The sequence below is a fragment of the Symphalangus syndactylus genome, chromosome 6, assembly GCF_028878055.3.
Source record: "Symphalangus syndactylus isolate Jambi chromosome 6, NHGRI_mSymSyn1-v2.1_pri, whole genome shotgun sequence".
Classification (NCBI taxonomy): Eukaryota; Metazoa; Chordata; class Mammalia; order Primates; family Hylobatidae; genus Symphalangus; species Symphalangus syndactylus.
In genome coordinates, this window is record NC_072428.2 from 139,180,427 (window position 1) to 139,201,819 (window position 21,393).

Consider the following 21,393-nt stretch of genomic DNA (forward strand, 5'->3'; position numbering starts at 1 on the left):
ATGGTTATTTTATCAGATTGTTTGAACATTTAATTTATCCTGTTTGCAATCCAAAGTAGTTACCTGAAGCTTGCTGTTTTGTGTGTATGTGTGTGTTTACTTGTATATTTATTTTTCTAAACTCTTTGGCACAATTTTCTGGGGGCGTTCAGACTGCCACAATACAAGTCAGGAGAGGGTGTTTTCTTTGTGCTGCCAATTCTGATCATTTAAATTTTGGTTTGGTTTGTGACTTTTTCGTTTTTGAAGTCTGAGTTATTTGTAACAATTGTACTTACATTTTTCTATATCCTCTAACGCCAGAGTTTTCTTTTTCTCCCCCTTCCCCCGCCCCCACTTCTACATTCACAGTTGAACCATATTAGGAAAGGCACCTTACTGAAAAGATCAGGATAGGAGCTCTGACCATTCGTCAGTGTTTTCCCTAGAGTAAAAAAAACAAAAAACAAAACCTAAAGAGCGTCTTTCCTCTGTGTTTTTGTTTGTTTGTTTGTTTGTTTTTACATCTCTTGTGCTGCATCAGTAGACAGAACTTCGGTAAGTTTTATGAAATGCAACATCTAACCCCTTGTTTTCTGGGAAAAAGAAACTGCAATGACTTGAAGTTGAGAATGTGGATACCGCCTCACTTACACACACTCATTCTCAGACTGTAAAAAATCCCTCACCCTCCTTCTAGCTGGCAAGCATACAGTACCATGTGGCAAAGGTACAGCGAAGGTGGGCTTGAGACCCAGGCTCCATCTTTCTCCTCAGTAGCAAAGGCCAGGCTGCCTTTTACAACAAAGCACCACAGCTGAACCCAGTCCCTCCTCCTCCCTGAAACCAGGCATTCCACTCGGCACCTGCCAAAGACAGAAAAGCTACTTCTAGCCTCTCCTGGGAAGAGACAGCTTGCTTGCTTTTCTTTTCTTTTCTTTTCTTTTCTTTTCTTTTCTTTTCTTTTTTCTTTTCTTTTCTTTCTTTCTTTCTTTCCTTCTTTTTCTTTCGTTCTTTCTCTCTCTCTCTTTCTTTCTTCTCTCTTCTCTCTTTCTTTCTTTCTTCTCTTTCTTTCTTTCTTCTCTTTCTTTCTTTCTTCTCTCTCTTTCTTTCTTCTCTCTCTTTCTTCTCTCTCTTTCTTCTCTTTCTTTCTTCTCTCTCTTTCTTTCTTCTCTTTCTTTCTTCTCTCTCTTTCTTTCTTCTCTCTCTTTCTCTTTCTTTCTTTTCTTTCTTTCTTTCTCTCTCTCTCTGTTTCTCTCTCTTTCTTTCTTTTCTTCATTGTTTTTCTCTCTTCCAAGATGGCCGATGTTATGGTTTTCTACAAAGTCAGTGCTTACATAGCTCACTAACAGCACTGCTGTTGGTGGCTGCGGCTGCTGCTGTGGCAGGATTTTCAATGTGGTGTGTTTTCAAGCCTCACTCACTCATCCTCTCATTCCCAAACATTTAGCATCTGTGCACACTCCTCACTTCCAGGTTTTTCAAAAGATTGGAGATTTCCAGTGGGGGTCCCTCCAGGGGGGGGTTATCATCCCAATGGTAACAGATCAAGCTTGGTCCTTCAGTTTCCTCAATTCTTTTGTTGCCCATGTAGCAAGGGTTTTTGCTTTGTTAATCTTCGATCTCCGCCCTTCAGTTAACAATTCATGGATCATTGGCCTAGCTTCTACTAATTTCAGTACATCCTTCCCAAATGCTGTACGTAAGTCCCCTATTCGTCCAGCAGCACAAGCTACTACTCCATCTGTATGATCCTCATCTCCAGCAATGTGGTCAATGAAAAGTTCTCAAGAGAACTCACTCACTCACTATCATGGGAACAGCACCGAGGGGATGGTGCTAAACCATTCATGAGAAACCACCCCCATGATCCAGTTGCCTCCCACTAGGCCCCTCTCCAACATTGGGGATTACAATTTGACATGAGATTTGAGTGGGGACACAGATCCAAACCGTATCAGTCTGCATACTTGGCTTAAAATTTTTATCAACACTCTTACTTTTGGTTTCATTTTGGTCAGGTCACGTGTATCTGTAAGTGATTTGGCTCTTTTCTCCCTTGTTTCTGAACATGTACTGAGAGGAAAAAAAAAAACATTCTAAATGGTGGGCATAAGATGACCAATTAAAAGCTACTAGGTGGTCACTGCTATCTATCATGCCAGTTCCAATTACTGACATTCTTTGACAGGATTTCTAGGATTTTTTTTGCCCTTGAGAGATAAACAAGAAGTAGAATGCAATTATCAAATTCTAAAGGCATACCACAAAAACCTTCCTTTGGGATTCCAGTCAGCTGTATTATAGTTGATTCTCATGCACATTTTAAAACTGATAGGCAAATTACACCAAGAAAAATTTAGAGCACAAATGGTCATTATTCACAGGCTCTAAGAAGACTGCAACCAACTATAGGGTTAACATGTAGATTCTTCCAAGTTCTCTCTCTACTTTTTTCTGCTTATTTTGACTCTGAAGACTTTTCTCCTGGTGTTAGGATGAATTCACTGCTTATGGCATTCCAGCCTCTCTATTTAAATATATATATGTATATTTAATATATATATATTTATATAAAATACATATTATATATTAAATATATATTATATATTAAATATATATATTTAAATAAAGATAGGGTCTCACTCTGTCACCTAGGCTAGAGTACAATGGCATGATCATAGCTCACTGCAGCCTCCAACTCCTGGGATCAAGTGATCTTCCTGCCTTAGCCTCTTGAGTAGCTAGGACCACATGTGAGTACAATCACACCCAGCTAATTTTGTTATTTTTTTGTAGAAACAGGGGCCTCACTATGTTACCCGGGATGGTCTTGGACTCCTGACCTCAAGCCATCCTCCTGCCTCAGCCTCCCACAGCTGGGATTATAGGCATGAGCCACCATGTCCAGCCCCTAGCCAAGATTATTTAAAAAGGAATCTTAAAGGGCTTTCAAATTAATAGCTTTACAAATTACAATAGCTCCATGACAACGAATAACCTAGAAACCTTTTGGAAATGAAAATTTAGGTTTGCCCAACTAACGACTGCTCAAGGTGATGGAAAAATTAATTAAAGATTGACATTCTAAAAAGAACTAAATAAATATTTATAAAAGTTAGGCTACCAGATCAAACAAGTCAAAGCCTTGAGCTCAGAGTAATAATATAAGGAAGGTATCTCCACCCAGCATAAAAATTGCTTTACCGGCCAGGTGCGGTGGCTCACACCTGTAATCTCAGCACTTTGGGAGGCCGAGGCAGGTGGATCACGAGGTCAGGAGATCAAGACCATCCTGGCTAACACGGTGAAACCCCGTCTCTACTAAAAATACAAAAAAAAATTAGCCGGGCATGGTGGCAGGCGCCTGTAGTCCCAGCTACTCAGGAAGCTGAGGCAGGAGAATGGCATGAACCCAGGAGGCGGAGCTTGCAGTGAGCCAAGACAGCACCACTGCAGTCCGGCCTGGGCAAAAGAGTGAGACTCCGTCTCAAAAAAAAAAAAAAAAAAAAAAAAATTGCTTTACCACATAGGGGCAAAGCAATTAAATGAACACTCACAGAAAATATATAATAATTAACCCAAATACCTTTTAGTTTATGTGACACATAAATCTTTGATAAATAAGCTAGTTTTAATTTGTTGATAGAAAGGCCTTTAAAATGGTCAGCATATACTTTTGCCTGGGTTGGCTGGCCAGATAAGATTATTTTATTTTATTATTATTTTTTTGAGACAGTGTCTTACTCTGTCATCCGGGCTGGAGTGCAGTGGCACGATCTTGGTTCATGGCAACCTCTGCTTCCCAGGTTCAAGCGGTTCTCCTGCCTCAGCATCCTGAGTAGCTGGGATTACAAGTATCTGCCACCATACCCAGCTAATTTTTGTATTTTTAGTAGAGATAGGGTTTTGTCATGTTGGCCAGGCTGGTCTCGAGCCCCTGACCTCAGGTGATCCACCTGCCTCAGCCTTCCAAAGTGCTGGGATTACAGGCATGAGCCACTGTGCCTGGCCTGGCCAAATGGGATTATATTTGCCTCTGCTAAATGGTTTAAGGTCATAAAACTAGAAGCCGTGCCCCTAAACAGAATAATTTTTTTTGTAACTCTTTGATAAATAAGACTAATTTAACATTGTTGATTTAGTAAAAACAGTTGTATCTTCTGAGGTATTGGCAAAATACCCAAATATGTAAAGTTACTTGTTACTCAGGTGAATACCTGATATTCACAGGCTACAGAAAAGGGCTAACAGGGAAATGACTTAAAATGATGACTAGTTTTGTCTACTATTTTAGTTTTCAATAAGTAATCTGGGTATAATTGTTTAAAATAAGTATAAATGGGATTCACATTTATAAACTTTTCATGCAATTTGAAATCTTAACATTATTAAATTAAGTGATACTAAATGTCTGGGTTATTTTTAAGTAAGACAAAATACTAAAACATAAATTGCTAAACATAAATATAAGTTTATTCTTGGCTTCTTAAATTTTATAGGAAGACTAAATAAATTTAGATCTACTAATACAAAATAAAAATTGTGTTATGGGGAAACATACTTCTAAAAATTATAACATGGTTCTCCATCTGTAAAATACTCATATGTGACAGGCAGCTCAAAATTTTTTGCTTCCTAGGTTTTCACTAGAATTTAAGGTTACTAAGAGTTAAAAATTCTAATATATATGATTCTGTCTACAAAGTACACAAAAATCATTTGTTTTGATGAGAAAAATTAGAAGAAAGGCTTTAAAACTGTGTTCTTTATTGAGAAAAAACAGTAATTTTGTCTAATTCAGAGATTATTTAAAGACTGTTTCAAAATATGTGTTTAGGAATGAAATAGAAACAATATAGAAAGTAACCAGTAAGTAGGAGAGAGATATGAAGAAACTAATAGGTATGGAGCTGTAATTTTGGTAAGGAAGGTTAAAAAGAAAAGAGAATAATTTTATATGAGGAATAATCTTGTGTGGTATATTTTTGTCCCAAAGTAAAATGACTACTTATTTGGGAAAGAGGAAGTATAGGACAAAGCAGAAAGTCTAAACATGTCATGGAAGGTCTGTGCAAGTCGTGAAAGGTTTGTGAAGGATGCATTTATGAAAGAACTTTTGTGTGTGTGATCAAGTAGGCTATAATTAGAAGGGAATTATTAAAATTATTTCTAAACATTGAGGTTTTATGTTAAAAATATACTAATACAAAACTAAAAATGTGATCCCTTATGTTAGAACAAGGTTTTCTTGAAGTAAAATTACAAGAAGTTTTGATTTTAATTATGAATTGTTTAACAGCCATATTCTAAACTGCAGCCTCTTCCTGTTTTATGGTTTCTATTTATGTCACATTTCATCCTGAGATGTATTCAATTTCCCTAGTTTCAGTTGAAAATACTGTCTTCGTCATTTAGAATGGTAATTTTATTTCTTGAGGTAGAGTTTTCCTCTACCTCAAGGTTCATATCTCAGAAATTCAAATTCCCAGGTTCATATCTCAGAAGTTCAACTTTGGCTGTGTCTCCCTGCAGGTGATTTGCAAGTAATATATTCATCTTTTTGCCTGGCTGGGGTGATAATTTTAACTTTTTCATCAGCTCAGTTCTCTAGTTCTAACTCTGCTGGTATGGCCTGACACTGAAATACTTATCTTGAAGGTCTAGAAATGTTTTTGTTTAATATAACTTGATTTCTTGATGTTTCTGAATTGTTCCATATAACCAGGAACTTCCCATGCTTTTTTTTTTTTTTTTTTTTTGAGACGGAGTCTTACTCTGTCACCCAGGCTAGAGTGCAGTGGCGTGATCTCGGCTCACAGCAAGCTCTGCCTCCCGGCTTCATGCCATTCTCCTGCCTCAGCCTCCCAAGTAGCTGGGACTACAGGTGCCCACTACCATGCCTGGCTAATTTTCTGTATTTTTTAGTAAAGACGGAGTTTCACCGTGTTAGCCAGGGTGGTCTCGATCTCCTGACCTCGTGATCCACCTGCCTCGGCCTCCCAAAGTGCTGGGATTATAGGCGTGAGCCACCACACCTGGCTGAACTTCCCATGCTTTTACCAAGAGCCATGCATTCTGCTGCTCAAGATACTAGTTTTTTGTTTACATTCCTCTATAATGTGTTGTATACTCATAACCTTGGACACACAATCTTTCTGTGTCTTATTAAGTTTAAAGAGCTTTTTCATCAAGTTCAACTTCCATGTTATATAAGTGAGCTTCCTGTAAGAATAAGCAATCACATTTCAGGATGTTTGTCTTATCTTTTTGGTAACTGTTCTAAGAAACAGTCTTTATTAGGTTTTTGATGACTTAGGAAAACTGAGCTTTGAATGCTTTAAGTCTACAAAAAAATCCATGTAACTTTCTGTATTGCTTTTGAAATTTTTGACTATCACTATGGTTAAATGAATGACTATTATTTCACAGTGATCTGTGATCCTGTTTTAATCAGGTGTTTAAAAACTTTTGGCATCTTTGACAGGCTTTCCCAATGTAAAAATTCCAAATTAAGTCTTTTTGATCTTGAATTTGCTTTGTGATTTTTCCAGTTGAGCCCCAGGAGAGCATCAAAAGATGTATCTCTCATTTTTATAGAGATAGTAAATGATTAGGCTTGTTTGGTAAATTATATGGGATGCATTGTCAGATGATAAGTGATGCTAGATTTTTTTCAGTCACATTTGTGATATGTTATTTTAATTTTTATTTTTTTGAGATGGAGTCTCACTCTGTTGCCCAGGCTGGAGTGCAGTGGTGTGATCTCAGCTCACTGCAACCTCTGCCTCCTGGGTTCACGGGATTCTCTTGCCTCAGCCTCCTGAGTAGCTGGGATTACAGGTGTGTGCCACCACACCTGGCTGAGTTTTGTATTTTTTGTAGAGACAGGGTTTCACTGTGTTGGCCAGTCTGGTCTCGAACTCCTGACCTCAGGTGATTCACCCACCTCAGCCTCCCAAAGTGCTGGGATTACAGGTGTGAGCCACCAAATCCAGCCACATTTGTGATATGTTATTGACCTAAATGTTCCAAAATTGTATTAAACTCTTAAAAATATAATGTCATTAGACATAATTTGGGTTATATTGTATGCCACAAAAACGACCAAATTTCTGTGTCAATTGCTGATATAATGAACTTACATCAGATTTTGAAACATGATTATTTTTTGTCATCCACAGTTATTGTTTTGATTTTTCTCTAAAAGCCTTTGGAATCAGATTCATGGAGGAGACTCTAACAAGTACACTTAAATATGGGCTTCTAATAATTTCAAGATCAATTAACTAAACAAAAATCTTTAGGCCAGGCGCAGTGGCTCACGCCACTGTGGCCAATCTTTTCCCTCCGACATGGGACCAGAGCAGCACTTTGGGACAGGTTCATCTCAGCACCAAGGAACATAATCCTAACTACAGAGTGATTTGATCAGCAATGCTTTTAGAGAAAGACCTTGATCAAAAGGGGGAAAGGTGGAAGTTGTCAGAATCAAAATGGAGTTAATTGTATTAAAAACTCTGACAGGCCAGGTGCGATGGGTTATGCCTGTAATCCCAGCACTTTGGGAGGCCAAGGAGGGCGATCATGAGGTCAGAAGATCAATACCATCCTGGCTAACACAGTGAAACCCCATCTCTACTAAAAATACAAAAAATTAGCCGTGTGTGGTGGCACGTGCCTGTAGTCCCAGCTACTCAGGAGGCTGAGGCAGGAAAATCTCTTGAACCCAGGAGGCGGTGGTTGCAGTGAGCCGAGATCACACTACTGCACTCCAGCCTGGGCAACAGAGTGAGACTCCATTTCCAAAAAACAACAAAAACAAAAACAAAAAACGACAAAACAAAAAGCTCTGACAATTAGAGCTGCAGAAGGCTATAAAAAGGAAGGGAGGGTTTTTTTTTTTTTTTTAATTTTTTGAGACTTTGTCTCACTCTGTTGCCCAGTCTGGAATGCAGTGGTGCAATCTTGGCTCACTGCAACCTGTGCCTCCCAGGCTCATGCAATCCTCCTGTCTTAGCTTCCCAAGTAGCTGGAACTACAGGCACATGCCACCACATCCAGTTAATTTTTAAAATTTTTTGTGGAGACAAAGTGTCTCTATATTGCACAGCCCAGTCTTGAACTCCTGGGCTTAAGTGATCTTCTTGTCTTGTCCTTCCAAAGTGCTGGGATTACGGGTGTGAACCACCATACCCAGCAAAAGGGAGAGTTCTTATGCATGAATGCCTGATAACAAGAACTATCACAAAAGACTCTGCAAAATCCGTAACTTTGCACAAAGGCCGTTGCAAACTTACACAAAAATGCTTCTATAGGGACATCTGTTCAGTGGCTGCCTGTCCAGCCTTGCACTGGTGCTGCCCTTGTTATTTATCCTTGTAGCCAAGAATTATCTCAAAACAATTATATAATCCTCACTTTTCCTTTAATAACCTTCGTCTTCCTTTACCTCCCTGAATATGCAAATAGTTTACTGTGGCACACATCATTTTCTTTTAGAGAGTCTCACTTTCTGTTACTTAAGTTGACAAATATCTTGAATAATCAGAAAATAAAGGCAATAAGATGAGAATCACTTCCGTCTTTCTTCTATCAATTCTAACCAAACAGTCTCCGTCTGTATTCACATAATCTGCCTTTCCCTCTGTTATGAGGAAGGGTTCCCATTCTTACCCAAGGCCAACTTATTACTTATAATTAAATTCCACCCCTCGCTTCCTTAAGGACCACACCATGATGATGTCTTTACTCTCCTGCATCATTTGCTCCCTCTCTATGGTATTATTATAAGCATATAAACATGCTTTACTGTCATTCATCTTTTAAAAGTTTCTCTTGATTCTATGACCCTCCAGTTCCTGTTCAATTTTTCTGCTATTTTCCTGAAAAACCACTCAAATTAATCAACTGTTCTCATCAACCTCACATCCTTGCTCCCATTCCAATCCAGCTTTCATTTCACCTGATCCATGGAAACAGCCTTCATCGAGCTTATTAATGGCCTATATTTGTTAATATTTTGCCAGTGCCAGGGGGCAATTCTCTCTCCCTGTTTACTTGGCCTCTCATGCTTTTGCAATCCTGCATATGCAGCTCCAACAGGCTTGGACTCTCTTCTTTGAATAGTAAAGGTCCTCTAAGTCCGGGGCCCAAGTGTGATGATGTGCAGGTATTATCTGGCAGGACTCAAGTAAATTGTTCTAGTTCCTGCCTTACTTCTCAGCACACATCTGGCCACTGCTGAACAGAGGCATGACAGAGCATCAATAGCAAGACCCTTTGACAAATTCACTGTTCATCACAACGCTCCTCCAAATAGTAAAGAATTGGAAATAACCTAAATGTCCAAACTCAATGGAATAGTGAGTCAAAATGTATCAAGGTACAAGGCCTTTAACAAAAGTGACCTTTCCTTGCCTTCCCAGCCTGGGCTGATGTTAGCTCCTTCCCTGCTCCTGTCCCATAGAGCCTGAGGCACACCCTTGGCTACTTCATGCCCTTAGGCCCATTTCCTGGCAGAATTACTCCAATAAGTCTCCACTCAGTGTTATAGGGGGTAGGAAGAGATGACATAATAGAGAGAGAGAGAGGGCTGGAGGTTCAGGTGTGGGGAGGAGTCAGCCAGTGGCCTCACTGCCAGGGGAAAGGTGCCCATGCAAGGCTGTTGAGGGAGAGGTTCCATCTAGGCAGGGATTGGGGCCCAGGACACTCAGTTAAGGGGCCAGTTTCAGCTCCTTCAGCAGAGCTGGCTGGCTGAAAATATCATGATCTTGGGCCAACAGAGGGAGGCTACGGTCGATTCTGGCATGTTGAAGTGGCCTTGAGAAAACAAAAAAACATGGTAAATATGAAATTACTTCAGAGAGACAGGCAAACTTGGTACAAGCAGCCCATGGGTGTTGGGGACCCTCCACAGTATTTCTGGACAAATTCACTACTTACCCAAAGTCCTTGTGAGCTTCGTGGACTTTATTGGAGACTGTGTCTATGGGAGAGAAGATGGATGGGGTGAGGCATTGGGAAGGGTTGATAGGTGAGTTAAAGTCTTTTTTGGCTTGTCTACCGGTGGTTGTGAGTCTCTTTTTGCTCTGCCCCCCATGCAGGACCCAGCTGTTCAGATGGGAGGAAGCTCCTGCCCCTACTGGCTCCCTATTCTTGCTGCCCATGCAGAGCCACCGCCCTCTGAAATGAATCTCGAAACCCAGCCTCCATACCCTGCATGGCTCACAGCTACTGACCACAGTGTTTCCCCAGCGCCCCCCAGTCAATTTCCTTCTTAAGGGAATCTGAAGCTGTTCACCTTATTTCTCCACAATATTTAGCATATTGTGGGGGATCAACCCCACAATCTGACTCATGCAGTAGAAAGGGGGACAGTAGGTCATCTTGTGTCTCAGGGTGTGAGGTTGTGGCCAGGTCTCGTTTCAGACATGCTAGTCTATCTATGAAGAGACTTCTCTGCTCCTCAGCACTCTAGTACAGGAAGGCAGGAGGGGAACCAGGCTTCTGTTAAGCTGGGACAGCCAGTGACTGCCCACTGCAGGGCAGATGGAACAGGGATGGCAGAGGTAAAGATATGCCTGACACATGAAATATGGTCAGTAGGTGTTCACAGGTAGACCAGGGAGTGAGTGATGGCAGTGAGGGCCAGGCTATTATGGGCAGGCTTCCCATACCCCTCAGGAACATGGCTGTGAGTCCAGAAACAGCCATCAGCTGCACAGTTGTAAAGGTGAAATTAAGACACAGAGCAAGTCCTGGGGGTATAGCTCAGGGGTAGAGCATTTGACTGCAGATCAAGAGGTCCCTGGTTCAAATCCAGGTGCCCCCTACTGCTTTTAATCACTGAAGTAGTACTGGGATTTCTGCCCCTTCTCCCCACACGTGACCATTAGTGTGCTTTATTTTAGGATAAAATTTAGTGTCTGGATCAGGACAAGGTCTAAGAATCCTCCCCTGATCATCACTCAGATAATATAATAACTACTAGGGTCACATTTGATTGAAGAGACTGACGAAGTTAGCCCAGACAAGCCCCACTTCTGGGTCTCTTGCCCTTCATGGTCTATATGTAGACTTCACTCTTTCTCGGTATCTCATTTCCTCAACCTCACTGTAATCTCCAGGAAGAAGGCACAGACTATCTCTTTGATCTTGCTACTACTTACTGTGAAGTATGAAGGAAATATATGCAGCTTCCTACTTCCCAGAGGCAACTATAATGATTTGAATGCCATGTCAAAAGTTGTCTCTTCTCTGTCTGTGAATTTCTTGAGGGTGCTGCCTCTACCACAGATTCTGGCCACCTGATTCTCCCTTCTTCTCTCCCAACACTTCTTATTTCTTACCCTGGGTCAGTATTTCCTTGATGAGAATACCTAGAAGTAGACCCTACTTTATATTATATTTACAAATTCAGATAAAATATTTAAGACATATAAATGGCTGTAACAAATCTTCAGAGAATTCTCTACTTTCCTTGATGAACAAAGAAATTTGAAATAATCTTTTATGAGTACAAATAAAAATTCAGAAAATATGAAAAACATCACATTAAAAGTATCAAAGAGCTAACATAGGAAATACCAGATGTAGATTTGGAAATGATGGGAAGCAGAAATTTAAATCTCCATACTAAACGCTGCTTTGGCCCTGAGTGTATTTCTCAGTTCAGAAGAGGCAGCTGAGAAGCTGAGTGGAGCTTTTGGGAGCCTCTCAAAACTAGGGAGATAGAAGTCAGAATTCTGGGCCCAACTTGAGTATAGACATTGATGAGACCAAATCTGGCTTTGGACTAGGAGCTCAAGGAGTAAGAGTGAATGGAAAGAAATTCAGCCACTGTGAGAATTTGTGGCTAGGCTTTTTAACTTTTGAATGGCTCAGGAAAACTCAAACCTTGAAATTATATTAAGGTGTCCTGATTGCTCAGATACTTGGAAAAAGCAAATAAAGGAAGATATTATTATCCCTGACCTTAGATTAGTTCTACAAATACAATTTAAAGTAAAATTTTAGCATACAGCCAAAGATAACCAAATACACAGGGAAGCAAAAAGCTATGAATGAGAATAAACAGAAATAACAGACCACAGAACTAAAGAAAGGGACTTTGGATATTAGAACTACCAGAAACATTATAAAATAACAATGTTACTATGTTCAAGGAGATAAAAGCCAACCTTGAAAATTTCAATAGGAAATTTAAAAGCATGAAAAGTAACTTAGAAGATTTTAAGACAAAATATAAATTTTATGTCTAAAAATATAACTAAAATTAAAAAACTCAATGAATAGGCCTATGCTCTTCTTAATAAATAGATTAAGCCAATGAGAAAAATCAGTGAACTAAAACACTGGGAGGAGAAACTATCCATCATAAAACATGGAAAGACAAAAGTATGGCAAACACAGAAGATAAGGTAATTAATATAGAAGAACAGAAAGAAAAAAGACTAAAGAAAAGTGAACAGAGCCTAAGGGACCTGTGGGACACCACAAGTGGACCAACATATGCATTGTGAGACTCCCAGAAAAGGAAGGGAGAGAAAATGGGGCAGAGAGAATATTTGAAGAAATAATAGTTGAAAACTACCCAACATTGACGAAAGACATGAATATAAAAATCTAAGAAGCTCAGCTGGGCACAGTGGCTCATGCCTGTAATCCTGGTACTTTGGAAGGCTGAGGTGGGTGGATCACTTGAGGTCAGGAGTTTGAGACCAGCCTGGCCAACTTGGTGCAATCCCATCTCTACTTTAAAAAAAAAAAAAAAAAAAAAAAATAGGCGGGCATGGTGGCACATGCCTGTAATCCCAGCTACTCAGGAGGCTGAGGCATGAGAATTGCTTGAACCCAAGAGGCAGAGGTTAAAGTGAGCTGAGATCACTCTGGTGTGATTCCGTCCTGTGCGGCTGTTCTCTTGAGCAGTGGTCGTTTATCTCCATCCACCTTCTCTCCCACCTAAGTGTGTACCACCACCTGATGGAAGATTAGTGGACATGGCGATGAGGCCCCTGAGGTCCCAGAACTATCTTTTCAGTTGTGAACTAAAGGCCAACAAATATTATCACTTTAAGGTGGATAATAATGAAAATGAACACCAATTATCTTTAACAACAATCAATTTAGGGGATGGTGCAACGGATGAATTGGACATTGTTGAAACAGAGGCAATGAATTACGAAGGCAGTCCAATTAAAGTAATACTGGCAACTTTGAAAATGTCTGTACAGCCAATGGTTTCCCTTGGGGGCTTTGAAATAACACCACCAGTGGTCTTACAGTTGAAGTGTTGTTCAGGGCCAGTGCATATTAGTGGACAGCACTTAGTAGCTGTGGAGGAAGATAGAGTCAGAAGATGAAGACAAGGAGGTTGTGAAGCTCTTAAGTATATCTGGAAAGCAGTCTGCCCCTGGCGGTGGTAGCAAGCTTCCACAGAAAAAAGTAAAACTTGCTGCTGATGAAGATGATGATGGTGATGATTTTGATGATAAGGAAACTGAAGGAAAACACCAGTGAAGAAATCTATATGAGATACTCCAGCCAAAAATGCACAAAAGTCAAATCAGAATGGAAAAGGCTCAAAACCACCATCAATACCAAGATCAAATGGACAAGAATCCTTCAAAAAACAGCAAAAAACTCCTGAAACACCAAAAGGACCTAGTTCTGTAGAAGACATTAAAGCAAAAATGCAAGCAAGTATAGAAAAAGTGGTTCTATTCCCACAGTGGAAGCCAAGTTCATCAGTTATGTGAGGAATTGCTTCCAGATGACTGACCAGGAGGCTATTCAAGATCTCTGGCAGTAGAGGAAGTCTCTTTAAGAAAATAGTTTAAACAATTTATTAAAAAATTTTCATCTCATTTCATTTCTGTAACAGTTGTTATTTGGCTGTCTTTTTTATAATGCAGAGTGAGAACTTTCCCTACCATGTTTGATAAATGTTGTCTAGGTTCCATTGCCAAGAGCATGTCCAAAATGCCTGTTTAGTTTTTAAAGATGGAACTCTGCCCTTTGTTTGGTTTTAGGTATGTATGGGATGTTATAATAGGACATAGTAGTAGCGGTGGTTAGACATGGAAATGGTAGGGAGACAAAAATATACATGTGAAATAAAGCTCAGTAATTTAATAAAAAAAAAAGCGAGCTGAGCTCATGCCATGCACTCCAGCCCGAGTGACAGAATGAAACCCTGTCTCAAAAAAACGAAGAAAAAATAAAAAAACTAAGAAGCTCAATGCATTCCAAGTAAGATGACCTAAAGAGACCCATACTGAGGAAAAAGGACACCCTATTCAAAAAATGGTGTGAAAAAATTGGCAAGCCACATGTAGAAGAATGAAACTGGATCCTCACCTCTCACCTTATACGAAAATCAACTCAAGATGGGTCAAAGACTTAAATCTAAGACCTGAAACTGTAAAAATTCTAGAAGATAACATTGGAAAACCCTTCTAGATACTGGCTTAGGCAAACACTTCATGATCAAGAACCCAAACGCAAACACAACAAAAACAAAGATAAATAGATGGGACTTAATTAAACTAAAAAGCTTCTGCCCAGCAAAAGAAATAATCGGCAGAGTAAACAGGCAACTCACAGAGTGGGAGAAAATATTCACAATCTATACACCTGACAAAGGATTAATGTCCAGAATATACAAGGAACTCAAATCATCAAGAAAAAAACAATCCCATCAGGAAGTGGGCTAAGGACATAAATAAACAATTCTCAAAAGAAGATATACAAATGACCAACAAACATGAAGAAATGCTCAACATCACTAATTATCAGGGAAATGCAAATCAAAATCACAATGTGATACCACCTTACTCCTGCAAGAATGGACATAATTAAAAAAAATAAAATAGCTGTTGGCACGGATGTGGGGAGAAGGAGCTCTTTTACACTGTTGGTGGGATTGTAAACTAGCACAACCACTGTAGAAAACAGTATAGAGATTCCTTAAAGAACTAAAAGTAGACCTACCATTTGATATGATATATAAAGATGTGATTTTGCAACATCAACAACTGAAAGGGGTAGTGATGGAGCTGTTAACAAAGCAGAGTTTTTGTATGTTACTGAAGTTAAGTTGGCATGAATTCAAATTGGAGTGTTGTATTGTTATAATATTAAATGTAATCCCCATGATAACCACAAAGAAAATAGCTATAGAATATGTACATATTAAAAAACCTATATATATATATACATACATATATCTAAGAAGCTCAATGAATTCCAAGTAAGATAAACTAAAGAGACCCACACTGAGACACATTATAATCAACTTTTGACATTCCAAGACAAACAGAATCTTGAAAGTGACATACATATATATATATATGAAAGAAATTTAAACATTTCACTACAAAAAAACAGTAATGCAGAAATGAGGGATAAAACTGCTAAGAGGCATACAGAAGATGAATAGCAAAATGACAGAAGTAGTTTTCTCTTTATCAGTAATTACTTTAAATGTAAATGGATTAAACTCTAATCAAAAGGCAGAGATTGGCAGAGTGTACACAAAAACATGATCTAACTATATGCTGTCTATAAAGGATTCACTTTAGACCTAAAGACACGAATAGATTAAAAGTGAAAAGATGCAAAAAGATATTCCATACAAATAGTAATCAAAAGACAGAGGGGGTGGCAAAACTAACACCAGAAAAAAATAGACCTTAAATCAAAAAAGATTACAACACAAAAAAGGACATTATATATTAATAAAAAGCTTAGACCGGGTGTGGTGATTCATGCCTATAATTCCAACACTTTTGTGGGCCAAGGTAGGAGGATTGAGAGGAAGTTGAGACCTGTCTGAGCAACATAGTGACAATCTGTACGAAAAGTAAAAAATTAGCTGGGCATGATGGCTTCTGCCTATAGTCCTAGCTACTTGGGAAGCTGAGGTGGGAGGACTGCTTGAGCCCAGGAGTTTGAGGCTGCAGTGAGCTATAATTGCACTACTGTACTCCAGCCTGGGCAACAGAATGAGACCTCAATCTCTCTTTAAAAAAAGTTCAATACAACAAGAATATGTAAGAATTATAAACATTTATGTACCTAATAACACATGGAGCAAGAACCAAAACAACATAATTGAAGGGAGAAGTAGAAAGTACTCAAATAATAAAGACTTCAGCACTCTACTCACAATAATAAGTAGAACAATCAGATTGACAATAAGTAAGGAAATAGAAGACTTAACACAATAAACTAATTATATGTAGCAGATATATATAGAACACTACCCAACAACAGCAGCAGACACATTTTTCTCAAGTGCACATGGAACATTTTCCAGGATAGATCATATTTTAGGCCACATATTAAGTTGCAATAGATTTAAAAAGATATCATAAAAAATATATTCTTGAACCACAACAGGATGAATATAAATAACAGAAGTAAAACTGGAAAATTCACAAATTTGTGGAAATTAAACAACACACTCTTAATCAATTGAAGAACAAATCACAAAGAAAATCAGAAATACAGTGAAAGTGAAAACACAACATACCAAAACTTATGGAACACAGTGAAAGCAATGATAAGGGAACAATTTATAGCTATAAACACTTACATTAAAAAACATGAAAAATTTCAAATTAATAACCTAGCTTTACAACTTAAGGAACTAGAAATTGAAGAACATGTTTTATTTTTTATTATACTTTAAGTTCTAGGGTACATGTGCACAATGTGCAGGTTTGTTACATATGTATAGATGAGCCATGTTGGTGTGCTGCGTCCATTAACTCGTCATTTATATTAGGTATATCTCCTAATGCTATCCAGCCCCCCTCCCCTCACCCCACGACAGGCCCCAGTGTGTGATGTTCCTCATCCTGTGTCCAAGTGTTCTCATTGTTCAATTCCCACCTATCAGTGAGAACATGTGGTGTTTGGTTTTCTGTCCTTGCAATAGTTTGCTCAGAATGATGGTTTCCAGCTTCATCCATGTCCCTACAAAGAACATGAACTCATCCTTTTTTATGGCTGCATAGTATTCCATGGTGTATATGTGCCACATTTTCTTAATCCAGTCTATCATTAATGGACATTTGGGTTGGTTCCAAGTCTTTGCTATTGTGAATAGTGTTGCAATAAACGTGTGTGTGTGTCTTTATAGCAACATGATTTATAATCCTTTGGGTATATACCCAGTAATGGGATGGCTGGGTCAAATGGTATTTCTTTTTTTTTTAATTAAACTTTAAGTTCTAGGGTACATGTGCACAATATGCAAGTTTGTTAATTATGTATACATATGCCATGTTGGTGTGCTGTACCCATTAACACGTCATTTACATTAGGTATATCTCCTAATGCTATCCCTCCCCCCTTCCCCCACCCCGTGACAGGCCCTGGTGTGTGGTGTTCCCCACCCTGTGTCCAAGTGTTCTCGTTGTTCAATTCCCACCTATAAGTGAGAACATGCAGTGTTTGGTTTTTTGTCCTTGTGATAGTTTGCTCAGAATGATGGTTTCCAGCTTCATCCATGTCCCTACAAAGGACATGAACTCATCATTTTTTATGGCTGCATAGTATTCCATGGTGTATATGTGCCACATTTTCTTAATCCAGTCTATCATTGATGGACATTTGGGTTGGTTCCAAGTCTTTGCTATTGTGAATAGTGCCACAATAAACATATGTGTGCATGTGTCTTTGCAGCAACATGATTTATAATCCTTTGGGTATATACTCAGTAATGGGATGGCTGGGTCAGATGGTATTCTAGTTCTAGATCCTTGAGGAATTGCCACACTGTCTTCCACAGTGGTTGAACTAGTTTACAGTTCCACCAACAGTGTAAAAGTGTTGCTATTTCTCTACATCTCCTCCAGCACCTGTTGTTTCCTGACTTTTTAATGATCACCATTCTAACTGGTGTGAGATGGTATCTCATTGTGGTTTTGATTTGCATTTCTCTGATGGCCAGTGATGATGAGCATTTTTTCATGTGTCTGTTGGCCACATAAATGTCTTCTTTTGAGAAGTGTCTGTTCATATCCTTCATACACTTTTTGATGAGGTTGTTTGATTTTTTCTTGTAAATTTGTTTAAGTTCTTTGTAGATTCTGGATGTTAGCCCTTTGTCAGATGGGTGGATTGTAAAAATTTTCTCCCATTCTGTAGGTTGCCTGTTCACTCTGATGGTAGTTTCTTTTGCTGTGCAGAAGCTCTTTAGTTTAATTAGATCCCATTTGTCAATTTTGGCTTTGTTGCCATTGCTGTTGGTGTTTTAGTCATGAAGTCCTTGCCCATGCCTATGTCCTGAATGGTATTGCCTAGGTTTTTTTCTAGGGCTTTTATGGTTTTAGGTCTAACATTTAAGTCTTTAATCCATCTTGAATTAATTTTTTGTATAAGGTGTAAGGAAGGGATCTAGTTTCAGCTTTCTACATATGGCTAGCCAGTTTTCCCAGCACCATTTATTAAACAGGGAATCCTTTCCCCATTTCTTGTTTTTATTAGGTTTGTCAAAGATCAGATGGTCGTAGATGTGTGATATTATTTCTGAGGGCTCTGTTCTGTTCCATTGGTCTATATCTCTATTTTGGTACCAGTACCATGCTGTTTTGTAGTATAGCCTTGTAGTATAGTTGTAGTATACATGTAGTATACATGTAGCCTTGTAGTATAGTTTGAGGTCAGGTAGCGTGATGCCTGCAGCTTTGTTCTTTTGGCTTAGGATTGTCTTGACAATGAGGGCTCTTTTTTGGTTCCATATGAACTTTAAAGTAGTTTTTTTCCAATTCTGTGAAGAAAGTCATTGGTAGCTTGATGGGGATGGCATTGAATCTATAAATTACCTTGGGCAGTATGGCCGTTTTCATATTGATTCTTCCTATCCATGAGCATGGAATGTTCTTCCATTTGTTTGTGTCCTCTTTTATTTCATTGAGCAGTGGTTTGTAGTTCTCCTTGAAGAGGTCCTTCACATCCCTTGTAAGTGAGATTCCTAGGTATTTTATTCTCTTTGAAGCAGTTGTGAATGGGACATCACTCATGATTTGGCTCTCTGTCTGTTATTCGTGTATAGGAATGCTTGTGATTTTTGCACACTGATTTTGTATCCTGAGACTTTGCTGAAGTTGCTTATCAGCTTAAGGAGATTTTGGGCTGAGACGATGGGGTTTTCTAAATATACAATCGTGTCATCTGCAAACAGGGACAATTTGACTTTCTCTTTTCCTAATTGAATACCCTTTATTTCTTTCTCCTGCCTGATTGCCCTGGCCAGAACTTCCAACACTGTGTTGAATAGGAGTGGTGAGAGAGGCATCCCTGTCTTGTGCTGATTTTCAAAGGGAATGCTTCCAGTTTTTGCCCATTCAGTATGATATTGACGGTGGGTTTGTCATAAATAGCTCTTATTATTTTGAGATACATCCCATCAATATCTAGTTTATTGAGAGTTTTTAGCATGAAGGACTGTTGAATTTTGTCAAAGGCCTTTTCTGCATCTATTGAGACAATCATGTGGTTTTTGTCTTTGGTTCTGTTTATATGATGGATTACATTTATTGATTTGTGTATGTTGGACCAGCCTTGCATTCCAGGGATGAAGCCCACTTGATCATGGTGGATAAGCTTGTTGACATGCTGCTTGATTCAGTTTGCCAGTATTTTATTGAGGATTTTTGCATTGATGTTCATCAGGGATATTGGTCTAAAATTCTCTTTTTTTGTTGTGTCTCTGCCAGGCTTTGGTATCAGGATGATGCTGACCTCATAAAATGAGTTAGGAAGGATTCTCTCTTTTTCTATAGATTGGAATCATTTCAGAAGAAATGGTACCAGCTGCTCTTTGTAGCTCTGGTAGAATTCAGCTGTGAATCCATCTGGTCCTGGACTTTTTTTGGTTGGTAGACGATTAATTATTGCCTCAATTTCAGAGCCTGTTATTGGTCTATTCAGGGATTCAACTTCTTCCTGGTTTAGTCTCGGGAGGGTGTATGTGTCGAGGAATTTATCCATTTCTTCTAGGTTTTCTAGTTTATTTGCATAGAGATGTTTATAGTATTCTCTGATGGTAGTTTGTATTTCTGTGGGATCGGTGGTGATATCCCCTTTATAATTTTTTATTGCATCTATTTGATTCTTCTGTCTTTTCTTATTTATTAGTCTTTCTAGCGGTCTATCAATTTTGTTGACCTTTTCAAAAAACCAGCTCCTGGATTCATTGATGTTTTGAAGGGTTTTTTGTGTCTCTATCTCCTTCAGTTCTGTTCTGATCTTAGTTATTTCTAGCCTTCTGCTAGCTTTTGAATGTGTTTGCTCTTGCTTCTCTAGTTCTTTTAATTGTGATGTTAGGGTGTCAATTTTAAATCTTTCCTGCTTTCTCTTGTGGGCATTTAGTGCTATAAATTTCCCTCTACACACTGCTTTAAATGTTTCCCAGAGATTCTGGTATGTTGTGTCTTTGTTCTCATTGGTGTCAAAGAACATCTTTATTTCTGCCTTCATTTTGTTACGTACTCAGTAATCATTCAGGAGCAGGTTGTTCATTTTCCATGTAGTTGAGTGGTTTTGAGTGAGTTTCTTAATCCTGAGTTCTAGTTTGTTTGCACTGTGGTTTGAGAGACAATTTGTTATAATTTCTGTTCTTTTACATTTGCTGAGAAGTGCTCTACATCCAACTATGTGGTCAATTTTGGAATAAGTGTGATGTGCTGGGAAGAATGTATATTCTGTTGAGATGGGGTGGAGAGCTCTGTAGATGTCTATTAGGTCCACTTTGTGCAGAGCTGAATTCAATTCCTGGATACCCTTGTTAACCTCTGTCTCATTGATCTGTCTAATGTTGACAGTGGGGTGTTAAAGTCTCCCATTATTATTGTGTGGGAGTCTAAGTCTCTTTGTAGGTCTCTAAGGACTTACTTTATGAATCTGGGTGATCTTGTATTGGGGGCATGTATATTTAGGATAGTTAGCTCTTCTTGTTGAATTGATGCCTTTACCATTATGTAATGGCTTTCTTTGTCTCTTTTGATCTTTGTTGGTTTAAAGTCTGTTTTATCAGAGACTAGGATTGCAACCTCTGCTTTTTTGTTTTCCATTTGCTTGGTAGATCTTCCTCCATCCCTTTATTTTGAGCCTGTTTGTGTCTCTGAACATGACATGGGTCTCCTGAATACAGCACACTGATGGGTCTTGACTCTTTATCCAATTTGCCTGTCTTTGTCTTTTAACTGGAGCATTTAGCCCATTTACATTTAAGGTTAATATTGTTATGTGTGAATTTGATCCTGCCATTATGATGTTAGCTGCTTATTTTGCTCATTAGTTGATGCAGTTTCTTCCTAGCATTGATGGGCTTTACCATCTGGCATATTTTTGCAGTGGCTGGTACCAGTTGTTCCTCTCCATGTTTAGTGCTTCCTTCAG

At 38.8% G+C, this 21,393-nt stretch overlaps 1 protein-coding gene, 1 non-coding gene and 1 pseudogene across 2 annotated transcripts in view; all 3 read left to right on the forward strand.

Annotated features, from left to right (window-relative positions):
• Positions 1–21,393, forward strand: part of LOC129485490 (uncharacterized) — a 254,453-nt gene that overhangs the window by 36,077 nt on the left and 196,983 nt on the right. The window lies entirely within an intron of this gene.
• TRNAC-GCA (transfer RNA cysteine (anticodon GCA)) lies at positions 10,742–10,813 on the forward strand. The gene has a single exon. It is a non-coding gene; the product is annotated as a tRNA-Cys (tRNA).
• On the forward strand, positions 12,785–13,807 carry LOC129485177 (nucleophosmin-like; annotated as a pseudogene).